The sequence below is a fragment of the Schistocerca americana genome, chromosome 8 (assembly GCF_021461395.2).
Source record: "Schistocerca americana isolate TAMUIC-IGC-003095 chromosome 8, iqSchAmer2.1, whole genome shotgun sequence".
Lineage (NCBI taxonomy): Eukaryota > Metazoa > Arthropoda > Insecta > Orthoptera > Acrididae > Schistocerca > Schistocerca americana.
In genome coordinates, this window is record NC_060126.1 from 483,549,540 (window position 1) to 483,567,265 (window position 17,726).

Genomic DNA, 17,726 nt, shown 5'->3' on the forward strand with positions numbered 1-17,726 from the left:
ATTAATTGCATTATTGTCTGCTACTATACCAACCACCTCAAATCCAACTGCTTCTAATTTAACAATGACTGCTTTAATGTAAGAGAACAGAACATCACCCTGAATAGTATGAACTGGCAGAATAGACACCACATTCTTGTAAGGTGATTCCATGCTCTGAACCATAAAAACATAGGCGCTGGTTGCACACAAAAATTTTTCAGTGTTAAAGGGACATCCTACAACATTTCCAGCTTTGTAATCAAGCTGAGACTTCAGATGAATTTCATCCATCAACAGGAGCACAGTTTTATCATCTGAGGATAAAGTACCTACTTTATTTGTGATGTAGCTCATAAACTGATGACCCTGTTGCTCAATGACAGGATTTGTTGAGAGTTTACTACAAAGCCTAGAAAGGGTGTTAGGACTAGGCATAGAAAAACTGTCAGTGTTCCTCAAAAATTTGTAAGCATGTGGGCTTATAGAATGTACTAATGACCACATTATCATAGAGTTAGTATCATACCTAAATTGAGTTGAACTTCTGCACTTCAAAAATGAAATCTGTTCCTTCAAAAAAGTAATTTTAGTTTCGTTTCCTGGCAACTTTTCTAATAAATTTTGTAATAACTGGTCAATTAAAGACAAAATGTTATCTACAGGAGCCTCAGAACTATTATACAGAAGATAAATGTTCTTAAGAACATCACTTACCACCTGTATGTTGTTTACTTTCATAGGAAATTTCATGTTTCCAATACATTTCACTTCAATATCATTATTGAAGACACTGAGTAATAAACCACTGCTTATAACTACGTGGCAAAAAATTCTTGGGTAAGGATTATGCTTTAGTAACACTAGGCTCACACTGTCAGATTTGTTTATCACTACCCAGTCACTGTGCTTTTCACATTCACTCAACTTTGTTTTCATTTGTTCTAAACTATCGACCGATATCGCATCAATCATTTTCGCATGTGTGTCCACACTTTCTTGGATAGCAATTTGAAGAGCACGAGTTTCTAAACGCCCCCTACGAATTTCTGGGTCCTCTCGTACTGCAGTTTGATGACTCGACAAGTAAGATGGGCATCCAGGCAACTTCGATGGGATAGCATCTGAAAAAATTAATAACGAAGTATGAAACCGACCTCACAGCATATAAGTGAAATAAAGATAGTTCTTATGCCACTGTACTTTACTAAGAGCGTGTTTCGTAACTCACCTTTTCTCAAGCGTCGACGATCCAACGGTGCTGTCAAGAGTATACCAGTTTTCGGGTCATACATGCTGGTACTGCTTAAAATGTCGCCCTTGTTGTAATGCAGTTCACATATCTAAAAACAAGCATACAGTTCTCTTTAAAACATATAACGAAAATTAATGAGGTATGAGATTATAAATACGTTCTTCTGTTTACTGTATTTTGTTCAGCTGTACTACATTTCAAGTAACTACGACACACTAACCAAACAAATACACTGATACTTACAACAGAGTGCTTACTCGGTGTCCAGTCTTGTCTGTGAACAGCCGATAACCATTTTCGTCTTAAATTCTCGTCAGATGGAAAATAAAATACACTGACTTTAGGTCCATTATCGTAATTGCCCCTGCAATTCGGCATACAACACCTTCGGGGCATCGTAACTGAGTATAGCTCAAATAACCACTCACGAACAGCACAAAGTACAACATGGAAACGCTACGAATCACGTGTGTCGGTAGTCGGTTCCTAGCTTCTCAGACCCCTACCCGTGACGTCACGGGCTCCTTAGACTCACGATGTGAGGCCTTGTTCCTAGGTGGCGTTGGATCGACAATGGCGCCCTCTGTACTGCCTATCTATTCAGCGCTTCCTCGAGTTCTCTTTGCAGTTCGCCGCTTTACCTCGGAGGATATCTCTCGGAATCGGAGATGAAACGCCAGGGGAAAGTTTTATATATCGACTACGGCCCATCAGTTCGGAAGTTTTAAGTAAATAACTAATTTTTAGTAGCTTTCGTCCTTCCTTTTATCATCGTAGCTGTCGTAATATCACGCACGGTGCAGTACGTGAACATGTTGTCCAGCCAATGGTCAACGTGAAGATTTTATATAATTTAATTAAGTACCGGCGCTAGAAAATTTCATATGTTTCAAAGTTACAGGCTCTGTTACTTTTGGCCATGAGCCGACAACGACACCATACTTTTCTAGCGAAATATAGTATACATGGAAGATATTAATTCCGTATGTACTATCATCTGCAAATTAGTACGTAAAATTATTTTAATTCTGCCTAATAGTTTAATGATCGATAATATCTTGACAGCAGTAAAATAGAGCACATCAAATTCAATTGTGCTAGTACATTAAATTTCTTCAGCACACGAGATGGCCATATTCGGCACTAATATGGAAATACTCTACGTTCTTCTCTCACGAACGACAATACCTGAAGAATGATGTACAATAGTTCATTTTGCGCAAGAAGTTGTCGAACAATCGAAGGGCGGCAGCGATAACAATGTGCGCGCAAGCGCTTCTGCGATTTCCCATCAAACAAATACTTTGACTCACATAAGCCGAGTAACCCGTCCAGGTATGTAACAGTTGAATTCTAGACGTATCCCACAAGATATCTTAAATTTAACTGCAACTTACTTTTCAAGTAATGAAAATTTGTATTATGAAACAATTTGGAATATTCAAAGCTAACTATAACAGTTAAGTAATCGTGTTTAAAGTAGGGTAGATAATATTTAGTTCAGACTCAGAAACGGTAAATAGTTGTCGTTGTTGGCTAAAGTGGCTTAGCGCGTTGCTGATTCCAAATGTAACTTGAATAAAAAACTGTCTGGTGAGATCTGCGCCATCTCGGGGGCTACGAAGTTCCGGTTGAGGTCGCTAGATGTCGTGGCGCACCGCTAAGTGCATTGGCGCTCGGTGCTAGTTGGCCACAGTTCCGTCAGATAGCGCGGTTGTCACGTCACGTCGGTTGTGGAGAGGCCGCTAGATTCAGAAAGTAGCGATCAGCGTTTAAATATCTGGGCGTAATTTTGCGAAGCTGTGTGGAATGGAACGAGCATGTGAGGATTGTGGCAGGCCAGGTGAATGGTTGACTACGATTTATTAGGAGAATTCTAGGAGAGGGTGGTTCATGTGTAAGCGAGACTGCATATAGGACACTAGTGCGCCGTATTCTTGGATACTGTTACGAGTATTTAGGATGGTACCAGGCCGGAGTAATGGAAGACTTCGATGCAGTTCAGAGGCGGGCTGCTAGATCTGTTACTGGTAGGTTCGAACGACATGACGGAGACGCCTCGAGAACTCAACGGGGAATCCCTGGAGGGAAGGCGACATTCTTTTTAAGGAATACTATTGAGAAAATTTCGAGAACCGGCATTTGAAGCTGACTGCGGAACGATTCTGCTGCTTCTAACATACATTCCACCTAAGGAGCACGAAGATAAGTGGCGATAAATTAGGGTTCGTACGGAGGATCTTATTATAGAAATGGAACAGAGTGTAGATGAAGATGAAATAGGAGATATGATACTGCGTGAAGACTTTGGCTAAGCACTGAAAGACCTAAGTCGACACAAGGCCCCAGGAGTAGACAACATTCCATTAGAACTACTGACAGCCTTGGGAGACCCAGGCCTAACAAAACTCTACCATCTGGTGAGCAAGATGTATAAGACAGGCGAAATACCCTCAGACTTCAAGAAGAATATAATAATTCCAATCCCAAAGAAAGCAGGTGTTGACAGATGTGAAAATTACCGAAATATCAGTTTAATAAGTCACAGCTGCAAAATACTAACACGAATTCTTTACAGATGAATGGAAAAACTGGTAGAAGCCGACCTCGGGGAAGATCAGTTTGGATTCCGTAGAAATGTTGGAACACGTGAGGCAATACTGACCCTACGACTTATCTTAGAAAATAGATTAAGGAAAGGCAAACCTACGTTTCTAGCATTTGTAGACTTAGAGAAAGCTTTTGACAATGTTGACTGGAATACTCTCTTTCAAATTATGAAGGTGGCAAGGGTAAAATACAGTCTGCACTGTAACCAGATGGCAGTTATAAGAGTCGAGGGACATGAGAGGGAAGCAGTGGTTGGGATGGGAGTGAGACAGTGTTGTAGCTTATCCCCAATGTTATTCAGTCTGCATATTGAGCAAGTAGTAAAGGAAACAACAGAAAAATTCGGAGTAGGAATGAAAATCCACGGCGAAGAAATAAAAACTTTGAGGTTTGCCGATGACACTGTAATTCTGTCAGAGACAGCAAAGGACCTGGAAGAGCAGCTGAACGGAATGGACAGTGTCTTGAAAGGAGGATATAAGATGAACATGAACAGAAGCAAAACGAGGATAATGGAATGTAGTCGAATTAAATCGGTTGATGCTGCTGGAATTAGATTAGGAAATGAGACGCTTAAAGTAGTAAATGAGTTTTGCTATTTGGGGAGCAAAATAACTGATGATGGTCGAAGTAGAGAGGATATAAAATGTAGACTGGCAATGGCAAGGAAAGCGTTTCTGAAGAGGAGAAATTTGTTAACATCGAGTAGAGATTTGTCAGGAAGTCGTTTCTGAAAGTATTTGTATGGAGTGTAGCCAGGTACTGAAGTGAAACGTGGATGATAAATAGTTTGCACAAGAAGAGAAAAGAAGCTTTCGAAATGTGGTGCTACAGAAGAATGCTGAAGATTAGATGGGTAGATCACATAACTAATGAGGAGGTATTGAATAGAATTGGGGAGAAGAGAAATTTGTGGCACAACTTGACTAAAAGAAGAGATCGGTTGGTAGGACATATTCTGAGGCATCAAGAGATCACAAATTTAATATTGGAGGGCAGCAAGGAGGGTAAAAATCGTAGAGGGAGACCAAGAGATGAATACACTAAGCAGATTTAGAAGGATGTAAGTTGCAGTAAGTACTGGGAGATGAAGAAGCTTCCACAGGATAGAGTAGCATAGAGAGCTGCATCAAACCACTCTGTACTGAAGACCGCCACAACAACGGTGGCGTATACATAGTCATTTTTCTGTCGTTGTACTTGCCAATGGAATAGGAAAGGAAATGACTAGCAGTGGTACGGGGCAACCCCCCCCCCCCCCCCCCAATTACGCGACATAAGGTGTATTACAGAGTATCGATATAGATGTAGAACCTTTGGCATTACAGACTCTGTCCAGAAAGTAAGCGTTTTTACTCCTTGTATTTAAGGAGATAAATGAACATAGAACAAAGTAGACTTGAATTTTTGTGACTTTCTGGTTGACATCTGAATTGTTCGAGATCGTCGGTTGCAAACGAAATAGAAAGGAAAGGAGAGACAAAGTAGAGTGTTAATGGACCCCTCTGGCCTGATACTATATAGGCAAAATCACCGAATGTACAAATCCAGAAGTCGAGGCGGGGATTTTAACCCCGCTCTTCTCAAATACGAGCCTAGTTCTGACCACCACAACACAACGATCCATGGTTAAGCCAAGAGAGGTAACGCAGTTCTGAAGACCACTGTATTTGCCTTCTGAAGTTGCGGGTTTCAGGTCACGCGATGCCCGTCCATATTGTGTGTTCTGTGGTTTTGCACAACTTGTTTACGGCAAATATACAGTCGGTTCCTTTGAAACGGTCGCGACGTATTATCTTCCCCACCTTGGTCCGGTGTGAAATCGTGCCGGACATCATCTCTTATGACTTCGTCGCTCAACGGTACGCTAAGCACAATTTTGTTGTTGTTATTTCATCCCCCGTCTGGGTGGGTGAAGTGGCGGTGGTGAGAAGTGGAAGAGTGGGGTGCGGAGGGGGGACGGCTATAGAGGGGACTGTTAGCGGTGAAAACGCTCTTCATCCAAAAAGTAAAAATGCACAAAGGCAAAACAAATACGATCTTAAACATTTAAATATTTTTTAAAGTAATAAAACATGAAATTTTATTTGCGGTATTTACGTTATCTGACCAAAAGCATACGGACAGCTGTTAGCAGACATAACTATAGCATGTGTCCAGCCTTCCCCATTAATCACGGCTCGTACCCTGCTGGGGACTCTTTCACTGAGATGTCTGAATGTCTGTTGGGGAATGGCAGCATATTCTTCTTCAAGAGCCGAAACCACAGCAGGTAGTGATGCAGGACGCTGCTGTCTGGAACAAAGTCGACATTCAGACTCATCCCAAAAGGTGTCCCATTGTGTTCAGGTCGGGACTCCGGGCAGCCCAGTCCATTTCAAAAACGCTGCAGTCCACGAAACATTGCCTCACAGATGTAGGACAGCTTGCATTGTCGTGCTGACAAAACCGCAGTGTCTTCGAACTGTTCCTCCAACGTACGCAGTACGCAGTGCTGTGAACTGAGTTCATATCCTTTCACATTTACAGCTTTCTTAATCGAAGTAAGGGGACCACACCCTAGGCACGAAAAACCAGCTCATACCCTGCCACTACGACCTTATCGAAGTCGGAAACGTGATGGTATGCATTTCTCCTCCTTACACGAGGCATCACAACAACGTTTCACCAGGCAACTGTTGTTTGTGTATGAGGAATCGGTTGGAAACTTTCCTCATGTCAGCACGTTGTAGGTGTTTCCACCGGCGCCAACCTTGTGTGAATGCTCTGAAAAGCTAATCATTTGCATATCACAGCATCTTCTTCCTGTCGGTTAAATTTCGCGTCTGTAGCACGTCATCTTCGTGAGTGTGTTGGTACTCGAAAGACATAAAATTTACTGTTTGTCTTTGCTGTGTAAATTAAAATTAGCTGTGTATGTTTGATAATACTCACAGTTCACACGCTGTTCACATTGTGTGCGCACGCACTGTTTCAACTTGAAGTAAGTACCTAGACTCTAGGATGCTTTATCAAACGTATCTATTAGAGACATTTGAACCCTTCAAAAGCTGGCGGACCTTTGGTGACGTGATTGTGAAGTGGGAATGCGATCGAATAACCACGGCTGAATCATGACCACTCAGACCTAATGTACTGACAAATAGGATCCGTCGAGCATTTCCGAGGGCAGGGTGTACATATGCGGTGTGAAGCGACTTGTAACACTAACGGATAATATGTTGTAAAAATTCAATAGCATAAGTTACGATGATGACAGCATAGCTGTGTCGCAACCCAATAAAACGCTTTTTTAGCAATCTTGGATTGTGAAGTTTTCTTCAGCTACCATTTCGGAGGGTGATTGTAAAACATCACTTGAAATCAGTGTAAGGAATCACTCGTGAGCTCCAAGTTGCTACGAGCAGACGATGGTCGAGCTGCCCCTCTTCAGCCACACATTTCTTCAGTCAGTGCTAAGCGACGCTTGTAGTGGTGTGAAGACAGCCCCACTGGGCAATGGATGACTGTCACGCTGTACCGTACGACAATCTGGTGGAAGTGCTTGGATTTGGCGACTGCCTTGAGTGCATTACCTGCTGTCGTGTGTAGTGCCAACAGTGAAGTACGGAGGAAGTGATGTTGTGGTACGGTTTTTCGTGGTTATGGTGTGGTGCCCTTAGTCTGCTAAGAAATAAAAGCTACATTCCGAAGGATAAGACCACAGGTGACACCATTTTGTGTTGCGTACAGTAGAGGAACAGTTCGGAGACGATGATTGTATCAGCATGATAATGTGTCCAATCATAAAGCAGCACCTGGGAGACAGCGGTTTGTGGACAAGACATTCGTGAAATGAACTGGCCAGCCCATATTCACGACCTGAAACCAATGGTACACCTTTAGTATGACTTCACTTCACAATCCAGCATACAATAATACTAAATCAAGGAGGCAAATTGGGAAGATCTGAGACGGATGTTTCAGTGTTCGGAAAGTCTATGCCTGCTTGGTGATGTAAATGTTAATGCGCAACAACCGATGGTGGCTACACGTAGAGCAATGGAGGCGTCGATACTTCTCAGGAGGGGTCCGTCAAGACAAGTACCTAGCAGCTGGACCGAGGTGGTGCAGTGAAACAAGAAGAACCGGGAAACTTCACCATAGCACCATGTAGATTTGCGACTGGATTCTTGACTTTCTTGGCGACAGAGCTCAACATGTCGCTCTTAACTGAACAAAATCGACAGATCTAAAGGTAATTTTATTAGTACTCCAAGGAAGTGTGTACGTACTGTTTACAAACTATACTGGGTGGTTATAATTAAACTTTCCGTATTTAACACGTTGTTGTTGTTGTGGTCTTCAGTCCAGAGACTGGTTTGATGCAGCTCTCCATGCAAGCTTCTTCATCTCCTAGTACGTACTGCAACCTACATCCTTCTGAATCTGTTTAGTGTATTCATCTCTTGGTCTCCCTCTACGATTTTTACCTTCCGCGCTGCCCTCCAATACTACATTGGTGATCCCTTGGTGCCTCAGAATATCTCTGACCAACCGATACCTTCCTCTAGTCAAGTTGTGCCACAAATTTCTCTTCTCCCCAATTCTATTCAATACCTCCTCATTAGTTATGTGATCTACCCATCTAATCTTTAGCATTCTTCTGTAGCACCACATATCGAAAGCTTCTTTTCTCTTTTTGTCTAAACTATTTATGATCCACGTTTCACTTCCATACAAGGCTACACTCCATACAAATACTTTCAGAAACGACTTCCTGACACGTTTATACTCGATGTTAACAAATTTCTCTTCTTCAGAAACGCTTTCCTTGCCATTGCCAGTCTACATTTTATAACCTCTCTTCTTCGACCGTCATCATTTATTTTGCTCCCCAAATAACTAAATTCATTTACTACTTTAAGCGTCTCATTTCCTAAAGTTATTCCCGCAACATTACTCGATTTAATTCGACTACATTCCACTATCGTCGTTTTGCTTTTGTTGATGTTCATCGTATATCCTCCTTTCAAGACACTGACCATTCGGTTCAGCTGCTCTTCCCCGTCCTTTGCTGTCTCTGACAGAATTACAATGTGATCGGCGAACCTCAAAGTTGTTATTTCTTCGCCATGGATTTTAATTCCTACTCCGAATTTTTCTTTTCTTTCCTTTACTGCTTGCTCAACATACAGATTGAATAGTATTGGGGGATAGCCTACAACCCTGTCTCACTCCCTTCGCAACCACTGCCTCTCTTTCATGCCCCTCGACTCTTATAACTGCCATCTGGTTTCTGTACAAATTGTAAATAGCCTTTCGCTCCCTGTATTTTATCCTTGCCACCTTCAGAATTTGAAAGAGACTATTCCAATCAACGTTGTCAAAAGCTTTCTCCAAGTCTACAAATGCTAGGAACGTAGGTTTGCCTTTCCTTGATCTATTTTCTAAGATAAGTCGTAGGGTCAGTATTGCCTCATGTGTTCCAACATTTCTACAGAATCCAAATTGATCTTCCCATAAGTTGGCTTCTACCAGTTTTTCCATTCGTCTGTAAAGAATTCGTGTGAATATTTTGCAGCCATGGCTTATTAAACTGATAGTTCGTTAGTTTTCACATCTGTCAACACCTGCTTTCTTTGGGATTGGAATTATTATGTTCTTCTTGAAGTCTGAGGGTATTTCGCCTGTCTCATACATCTTGCTCATTTTTGAGATGTTTGTATTCCTTTTTTCCTGCTTCATTTACTGTATTTTTATATTTTCTCCTTTCATCAATTAAATTCAGTATCTCTTCTGTTATCCAAGGATTTCTATTAGCCCTCGTCTTTTTACCTATTTGATCCTCCGCTACCTTGGTTCAAGAATCATAAAAGAAGGTTGTATACATGGAAGAAGCCTGGAGATGCTGGAAGGTCTCAGGTAGATTATATTATCGTAATACAGAGATTAAGGAACCAGGTTTTAAATTGTAAGACAATTGCAGAGGGAGATGTTTACTCTGACCACTATCTATTGGTTATGAACAGTAGATTAAAACTGAAGAAACTGCTAAAAGGTGGGAATTTGAGGAGATGGGACATGGATAACTGAAAGAACCAGAGGTTGTAGAGAGCTTCAGGGAGAGCATTAGGGAACGATTCACAAGAATGGTGGAAAGAAGTACAGTAGAAGTACAGTAGATTTGAGAGATGAAATAGTGAAGGTAGCATTTAACACGTTGCAGCACGGAAACTAATTACCGTGCGAGTACGTAACTTGGTAGCATTGATGTCCAGAGTACGAGGTGCATGATTTCCATGCGTCACGGCGCCACCGTCCAGTTCCAGCTACGGCCACCAGGTGCCGTGATGAGTCATCGTGATTCACAGTCCCACACACCTGGCCAGTCGCAGTGCACTTGTTGACGTGTCAACATGAGCTTGGACAGAAGGAGCAGGGCATTATTAGTGAAGCTCTCTCATCAAAACAACAGCAATACTGCAACTGCACTTAGAGAATATCGCCGGATGAAAGGATTACGGAAGGGCTCTCTGTCTCCACCTGCTGTGCGGAGCATGATGAAGAAGTCTGAACCCAACTGGAGAACTGGGCGTCGCTCCTGGAATAGGCCGACGACCGGTTGCACCACAGGCGGTTGATGAAACCGCTGTTCCTATGGCAGACAACGCTGCACGCAATTCCTGATCGGCAGGCAGTGTGTGATCTGTGTCACGACAGTTGAATATCCCGTGGTCCACTGTACGGAAGGTGCTTCAAACCATTCTCAAATGGTATCTGTACAAGATCCATATCGTACAGCGGCTTGCAGCACAGCACGTACAACGAAGACTTGACTTCGCTCTCCACTTTTTCCCAAGGATTGAAGTTGACGAGGGCTGGCGCTAGACCATGCTATGGACAGATGAAGCTCATTTTCCTCTGATGGGTGAGGTGAACACACTGAATTGCGGAGTGTGGGGATCTTCACTCCGGCCACTGTGCGTGAAGTTCCTCTGTATGGTGAATGTCACCGTATCACAGCTACGTTCGTCATTGGCCCAATCTTATTTAAAGAGGTTGTCGCTCAAAGACCAAAGACGTGCAGTGTGACTCCCCAGCGCTATTGCGATATGCTTCGACAGCATGTCATACCCGTCCTATGGAAGAGAGGCGCATTAAACTCAACAGTTTTCATGTGAGATGGGGCCCCACCGCACATCGCTCGTGAATTTCACCTGCCTCTCCGGGACTACATTTGGAAACAATCGAATTATCAGCCGATCTTTTCCAAATGCTTGGCCGGTTCGATCACCTGATCTCACTCCCTGCGATTTCTGGTTGTGGGGCTACCTGAAGGACAATGTTTGCCAGGGGAACATTTACATAAGTGCTGATGTGAAGTGCAGCATATGAAGAGAGATTGCGAGTATACTTACGGACATGCTTCGCTCTGCTGTGCAGAATGCAATCCTGCGCTTTCAGACTCTTCTGGACTCTGATGGGCGCCATATTGAGCTCCTTTTGCATCAGTAATGGTGCCGGTATGTAATGGTATGATGTATCGTAGCAGCACATTAAAAGTGTCTCACTTGAACTAATTCTGCATTACTTCTCTTCCCCGTGTCCTTGACATTAATGCTACCAAGTTTGGTACATGTACGGTAATTAGTTTCGGTGTTATAATGTTTTAAATAGAGAACATTTAACTATAACCATCCGGTATATATGATATAGTAGAAAGTGTCGGATGTTCACTAAGGCTGTTCCCAGATGGTGTGGTTGTCTATAACACAGGAGCAATGCCAGAGGATAGTAACGATATGCAGAACGACCTCTAGAGAATTGATGAATGGTGCAGGGCCTGGCAGTTGTCCCTGTACGTAAATAAATGTAACATATTGCGCATACATATGAAAAGAAATCCACTACTCTATAGCTACACTACTGATGACAAACCTTGAAAACAGTATCTGCCGCAATACATCTACGAGTAACTGTCCAGAGCGATGTTAAGTGGAATGACCACATAAAACAAATAGTGAGAAAAGCAGATGGCAGACTCAGATTTACAGGAAGAATCTTAAGGAAATGTGACTCATCCACGAAGGGAGTCACTTATAAAGCGGTTGTTCGACCGATTCTTGAGTATTGTTCGTGTATATGGGATCCCTACCAGATAGGACTGATAGAAGGGATACAGAAGACCCAACGAGGAGCCTCAGGTTTCGTCACGGGATCGTTTAGTCGGGACGAGAGAGCGTTATGGAGATGCTCACCGAACTCCATTGGCAGACGTTACAAGAGAGGCGTTATGGATCACGGAGAGATTTACTATTGAAATTTCGAGAGACCACTTGTCGGGAAGAGTCGGACAACGTAATAGTTCCCCCCACGTCTCTATAATGACCACGAGGAGAAAATTCAAAAAATTGGAGCCAGTACAGAGGCTTACCGACAATCATTCCACCCACGCGCTATTCGCCAGTGGAAGAGGGTTGGAGGACTCAGTTAGTGATAGAAAAAGTACCATTCGCCACAAACCATTACGTGGCTTGCGAACTATGATATATCTACTCCGCAAGCTACCTGACGGTGTGCGGCGGAGGGTACCTTGAGTACCTCTATCGGTTCTCCAGTCTCGTACTGTTCGCGGAAAGAAACACTGTCGGTATGCCTCTGTGTGGGCTCTAATCTCTCTGATTTTATCCTCATTTCTCTTCGCGAGATATACGTAGGAGGGAGCAATATACTGCTTCACTGCTCGTGAAGGTATGTTCTCGAAACTACAACATAAGCCCTACCGAGCTACTGAGCGTCTCTCCTGCAGAATCTTCCACTGGAGGTTGTCTATCAGCTCCGTAACGCTTTCGCGATTACTAAATGATCCTGTAACGAAGTGTGCTGCTCTCCGTTGGATATTCTCTGTGTTTTCTATCAAACCTATCTGGTGAGCAGTATTCAAGTAGTGGCCGAACAAGTGTACCGTAACCTACTTCCTTCGTTTTCTGACTGCATTTCCTTAGGATTCTTCCAATGAATCTCAGTCTGGCATTGCTTTACCGACGATCAACTTAATATGATCATTCCATTTTAAATCACCCCTAATGCCTACTCCCAGATAATTTATGTAATTAACTGCTTCCAGTTGCTGACCTGCTATATTGCAGCTGAATGATGAAGGATCTTTCTTTCTATGTATTCGGAGCACATTACACTTGTCTACATTAAGATTCAATTGCCATTCCCTGCACCATGCGTCAATTCGTTGCAGATCCTCCTGCATTTCAGTACAATTTTCCATTGTTACTACCTTTCGATATACTATAGCATCATCCGCAAATAGCCTCAGTGAGCTTCCGACGTTATCCATAAGGTCATTTACGTATATTGTAAATAGCAACAGTCCTACGGCACTCCCCGACGGCACACCAAAAATCACTCTTACTTCGAAAGACTTCACTCCATTGAGAATGACATGCTGCGTCCTGTTACGTAGGAACTCCTCAATCCAATCATACAATTGGTCTGATAGTCCATATGCTCTTACTTTGTTCATTAAACGACTGTGAGGAATTGTATCAAACGCCTTGCGTTAAGTCAAGAAACACGGCATCTACCTGGGAATCCGAGTCTATGGCCCTCTGAGGCTCGTGGATGAATAGCGCGAGCTGGGTTTCACACCGTCTTTTTCGAATCCCCTGCTGATTCCTACAGAGCAGATTTCTAGTCTCCAGAAAAGTCATTATAGTCGAACATAATACGTGTTCCAAAATTCTACAACTGATCGACGTTAGAGATATAGGTCTATAGTTCTGCAAATCTGTTCGACGTCCCTTCTTGAAAACGGGGATGACCTGTGCCCTTTCCCAATGTTTTGGAACGCTATGCTCTTCTAGAGACCTACGGTACACCGCTGCAAGAAGGGGGGCAAGTTCCTTCGCGTACTCTGTGTAAAATTGAACTGGTATTACATCAGGTCCAGCGGCCTTTCCTCTTTTGAGCGATTTTAATTGTTTTTCTATCCCTCTGTCACCTATTTCGATATCTACCATTTTGTCATCTGTGCGACAATCTTGAGAAGGAACTACAGTGCAGTCTTCCTCTGTGAAACAGCTTTGGAAAAAGACATTTAGTATTTCGGCCTTTAATCTGTCATCCTCTGTTTCAGTACCATTTTGGTCACTGAGTATCTGGACATTTTACTTTGATCCGCCTACCGCTTTCACATAAAACCAAAATTTCTTAGGATTTTCTGCCAAGTCAGTACATAGAACTTTACTTTCGGATTCGTTGAACGCCTCTCGCATAGTCCTTCTCACGCTACATTTCGCTTCGTGTAATTTCTGTTTGTCTGCAAGGCTTTGGCTATGTTTATGTTTTCTGTGAAGTTCCCGTTGCTTCCGTAGCAGTTTTCTAACTTGGTTGTTGTACCACGGTGGCTCTTTTACATGTAGATGTAGATATAGATGGAGATGACCCAAGGAGAAAGAATCCGGAGGCTGGATAGATACAGATATGTTAAACAATGTTTTAGGCAAGAGTTGTGGAAAACAAAAATGGAACGATGGAAAAAATTCAAGGAGACTAAATTAGGAACGGATCCCTGGGGAATGCCATCCAAAATAGTATAAGAGAAAATACGGGCAGTAGTAGTCTGCTCCACACTCAAAAGAAATGATGGGACGGTAACAGTGGGGAACAGTCAGCTGCCCTGCTAATGGGAGCACTACTTCCTGTTGATGGGGAAGAAGGCGAGACATAACATTATCGTAGGCTATGAAAAGTGTTATGGGAAGGCTATGGAAACAATAAAGTTTTGTACCCCTTCGCACGAGAAGAAATTAGGTAAATTATTTCAAGGCCGAAAAAGAAAAAAATCTACTTGACCCGATGGGATCACTGCCGAAGTAAAACAAGCCTTACGTGATGAATTAGATATTTACTTGGGTGAACTGTACAACGAGTGCCTCTTGCATCGTGGAAGAATGCTTAGGTGGTGAGTATTAGTGAACGGCAAGACAAGGATCCAATGTTACTTCAATCCTACAGACAAATTCGTCTTCTGAACATTCCCAGCGAGATATCTGAAACGTTATTGTGCAATAGATTATAAGATAATAGACTGCTACACCAGTACTTCTTTCGAAGAGGCAACTCAGCTGAAGACACAATAAATAAGGCGATATCGCTAGCGACAGACATTCATTCTATGTACGCTCTGCATGTCTCAGATGGATGCAGTCCTTCAGTCAGTTTTACAGCGCCTCTGGACACTAAACCTCTCTAAGGTGACCAAAGCATGTCACCCAGATTATCGAAATCGTCAGTTACATCAAATGATGCTTTCGATAATCTGGGCGTCTGGCTTTGCTCACCTTAGAGAGTTATAGTGTCCAGAGGCACTGTAAAACTGACTGAAGGACTGTTTCCATCTGAGACATGCATCTTTATTATGCCCAGAAAAGGAAATAACGAAGATAAAAACAATACGCTCTCCGCAAGGATCAGTGTGTGGTCCAGAGTTCTGGGACGCAGTGTTGGAGGCCATACTACGGAAGTTAAATGACAGCGAAACGTAAGCGTACTGGTAGCATTTGCAGATGGCGTGTTCTTTTCTCTGAGCCGTGACTCCAGAAGAACTACACTCCTGGAAATGGAAAAAAGAACACATTGACACCGGTGTGTCAGACTCACCATACTTGCTCCGGACACTGCGAGAGGGCTGTACAAGCAATGATCACACGCACGGCACAGCGGACACACCAGGAACCGCGGTGTTGGCCGTCGAATGGCGCTAGCTGCGCAGCATTTGTGCACCGCCGCCGTCAGTGTCAGCCAGTTTGCCGTGGCATACGGAGCTCCATCGCAGTCTTTAACACTGGTAGCATGCCGCGACAGCGTGGACGTGAACCGTATGTGCAGTTGACGGACTTTGAGCGAGGGCGTATAGTGGGCATGCGGCAGGCCGGGTGGACGTACCGCCGAATTGCTCAACACGTGGGGCGTGAGGTCTCCACAGTACATCGATGTTGTCGCCAGTGGTCGGCGGAAGGTGCACGTGCCCGTCGACCTGGGACCGGACCGCAGCGACGCACGGATGCACGCCAAGACCGTAGGATCCCACGCAGTGCCGTAGGGGACCGCACCGCCACTTCCCAGCAAATTAGGGACACTGTTGCTCCTGGGGTATCGGCGAGGACCATTCGCAACCGTCTCCATGAAGCTGGGCTACGGTCCCGCACACCGTTAGGCCGTCTTCCGCTCACGTCCCAACATCGTGCAGCCCGCCTCCAGTGGTGTTGCGACAGGCGTGAATGGAGGGACGAATGGAGACGTGTGGTCTTCAGCGATGAGAGTCGCTTCTGCCTTGGTGCCAATGATGGTCGTATGCGTGTTTGGCGCCGTGCAGGTGAGCGCCACAATCAGGACTGCATATGACCGAGGCACACAGGGCCAACACCCGGCATCATGGTGTGGGGAGCGATCTCCTACACTGGCCGTACACCACTGGTGATCGTCGAGGGGACACTGAATAGTGCACGGTACATCCAAACCGTCATCGAACCCATCGTTCTACCATTCCTAGACCGGCAAGGGAACTTGCTGTTCCAACAGGACAATGCACGTCCGCATGTATCCCGTGCCACCCAACGTGCTCTAGAAGGTGTAAGTCAACTACCCTGGCCAGCAAGATCTCCGGATCTGTCCCCCATTGAGCATGTTTGGGACTGGATGAAGCGTCGTCTCACGCGGTCTGCACGTCCAGCACGAACGCTGGTCCAACTGAGGCGCCAGGTGGAAATGGCATGGCAAGCCGTTCCACAGGACTACATCCAGCATCTCTACGATCGTCTCCATGGGAGAATAGCAGCCTGCATTGCTGCGAAAGGTGGATATACACTGTACTAGTGCCGACATTGTGCATGCTCTGTTGCCTGTGTCTATGTGCCTGTGGTTCTGTCAGTGTGATCATGTGATGTATCTGACCCCAGGAATGTGTCAATAAAGTTTCCCCTTCCTTGGACAATGAATTCACGGTGTTCTTATTTCAATTTCCAGGAGTGTATAATGCAGTACTCCGTGAACTTGAAGGATGGTCTGAAGTACTGAATTGTCAGTATGCGAGCTAACATCCCCAAAGATATTCGGGCTCACATGCGGTTCCTCTTCGTCGAAATGTCTTGGCTCTAGGGGTTGAACAGCACGTGTCGCATTACACGCCCTAAACTAGACACTTGTGACCCTTTGGTTAGATTGTCTGGCTGATGGCAAGTGTGTGAAATACAAAGTTAACATATCATATAATAACAGTGATAATAATATCTGAAAATAAATTAACGACCCATAAATGATGTAGGCCACACAGTTACGATTTGGTTAGAATAATGTTTATTCAGAAAGCAAACTAATAGCGAAAGTGGTCGTATTTCGAGCTACTGTTAAACTCGAGCGCATATCAATTTGACACAGCTCGATCATTCGAAATCTCATCGCGAAATACCTCGTTAACTACGCGAAATGTTAAGAGTTCACACCAGGCGCGCGGCTGCTCACCGCTCAGAGACTAAGTCCTGCGATACCACACAACGCGAAATCTTCTAAGTCGTTTCACTTCCTAGCTGCCTAAAGACCGTCTGTCCGCTTTCGCGTCTCAATTCGAACTGTACCCTTCGGTGTCTCCAGCCGAGCTGTCCGCTTTCGCGTCTGCACCAGCACTGTCCCTCTGGCCGTCCCCGGCCGCGCTTCCCGCGAGCCGAATGTCCTCGCTCAACTGACTAGGGCAGTTCCCTTTCCTGAAGCCTTCCATCTGATTGGCTACATCTTATTCCACATAATTTTACATTTTAACATATTTAAATAATCAAAGCTTGACCACTTCCACGTTCTAAATAAAGTAACAATAATACGCACTACATGC

General features: G+C 44.1%; 1 protein-coding gene across 1 annotated transcript in view; it reads left to right on the top strand.

The window, feature by feature from the left end:
* The window catches only part of LOC124545931 (glucose dehydrogenase [FAD, quinone]-like), a 522,628-nt gene that overhangs the window by 412,321 nt on the left and 92,581 nt on the right, over window positions 1–17,726 (top strand). The window lies entirely within an intron of this gene.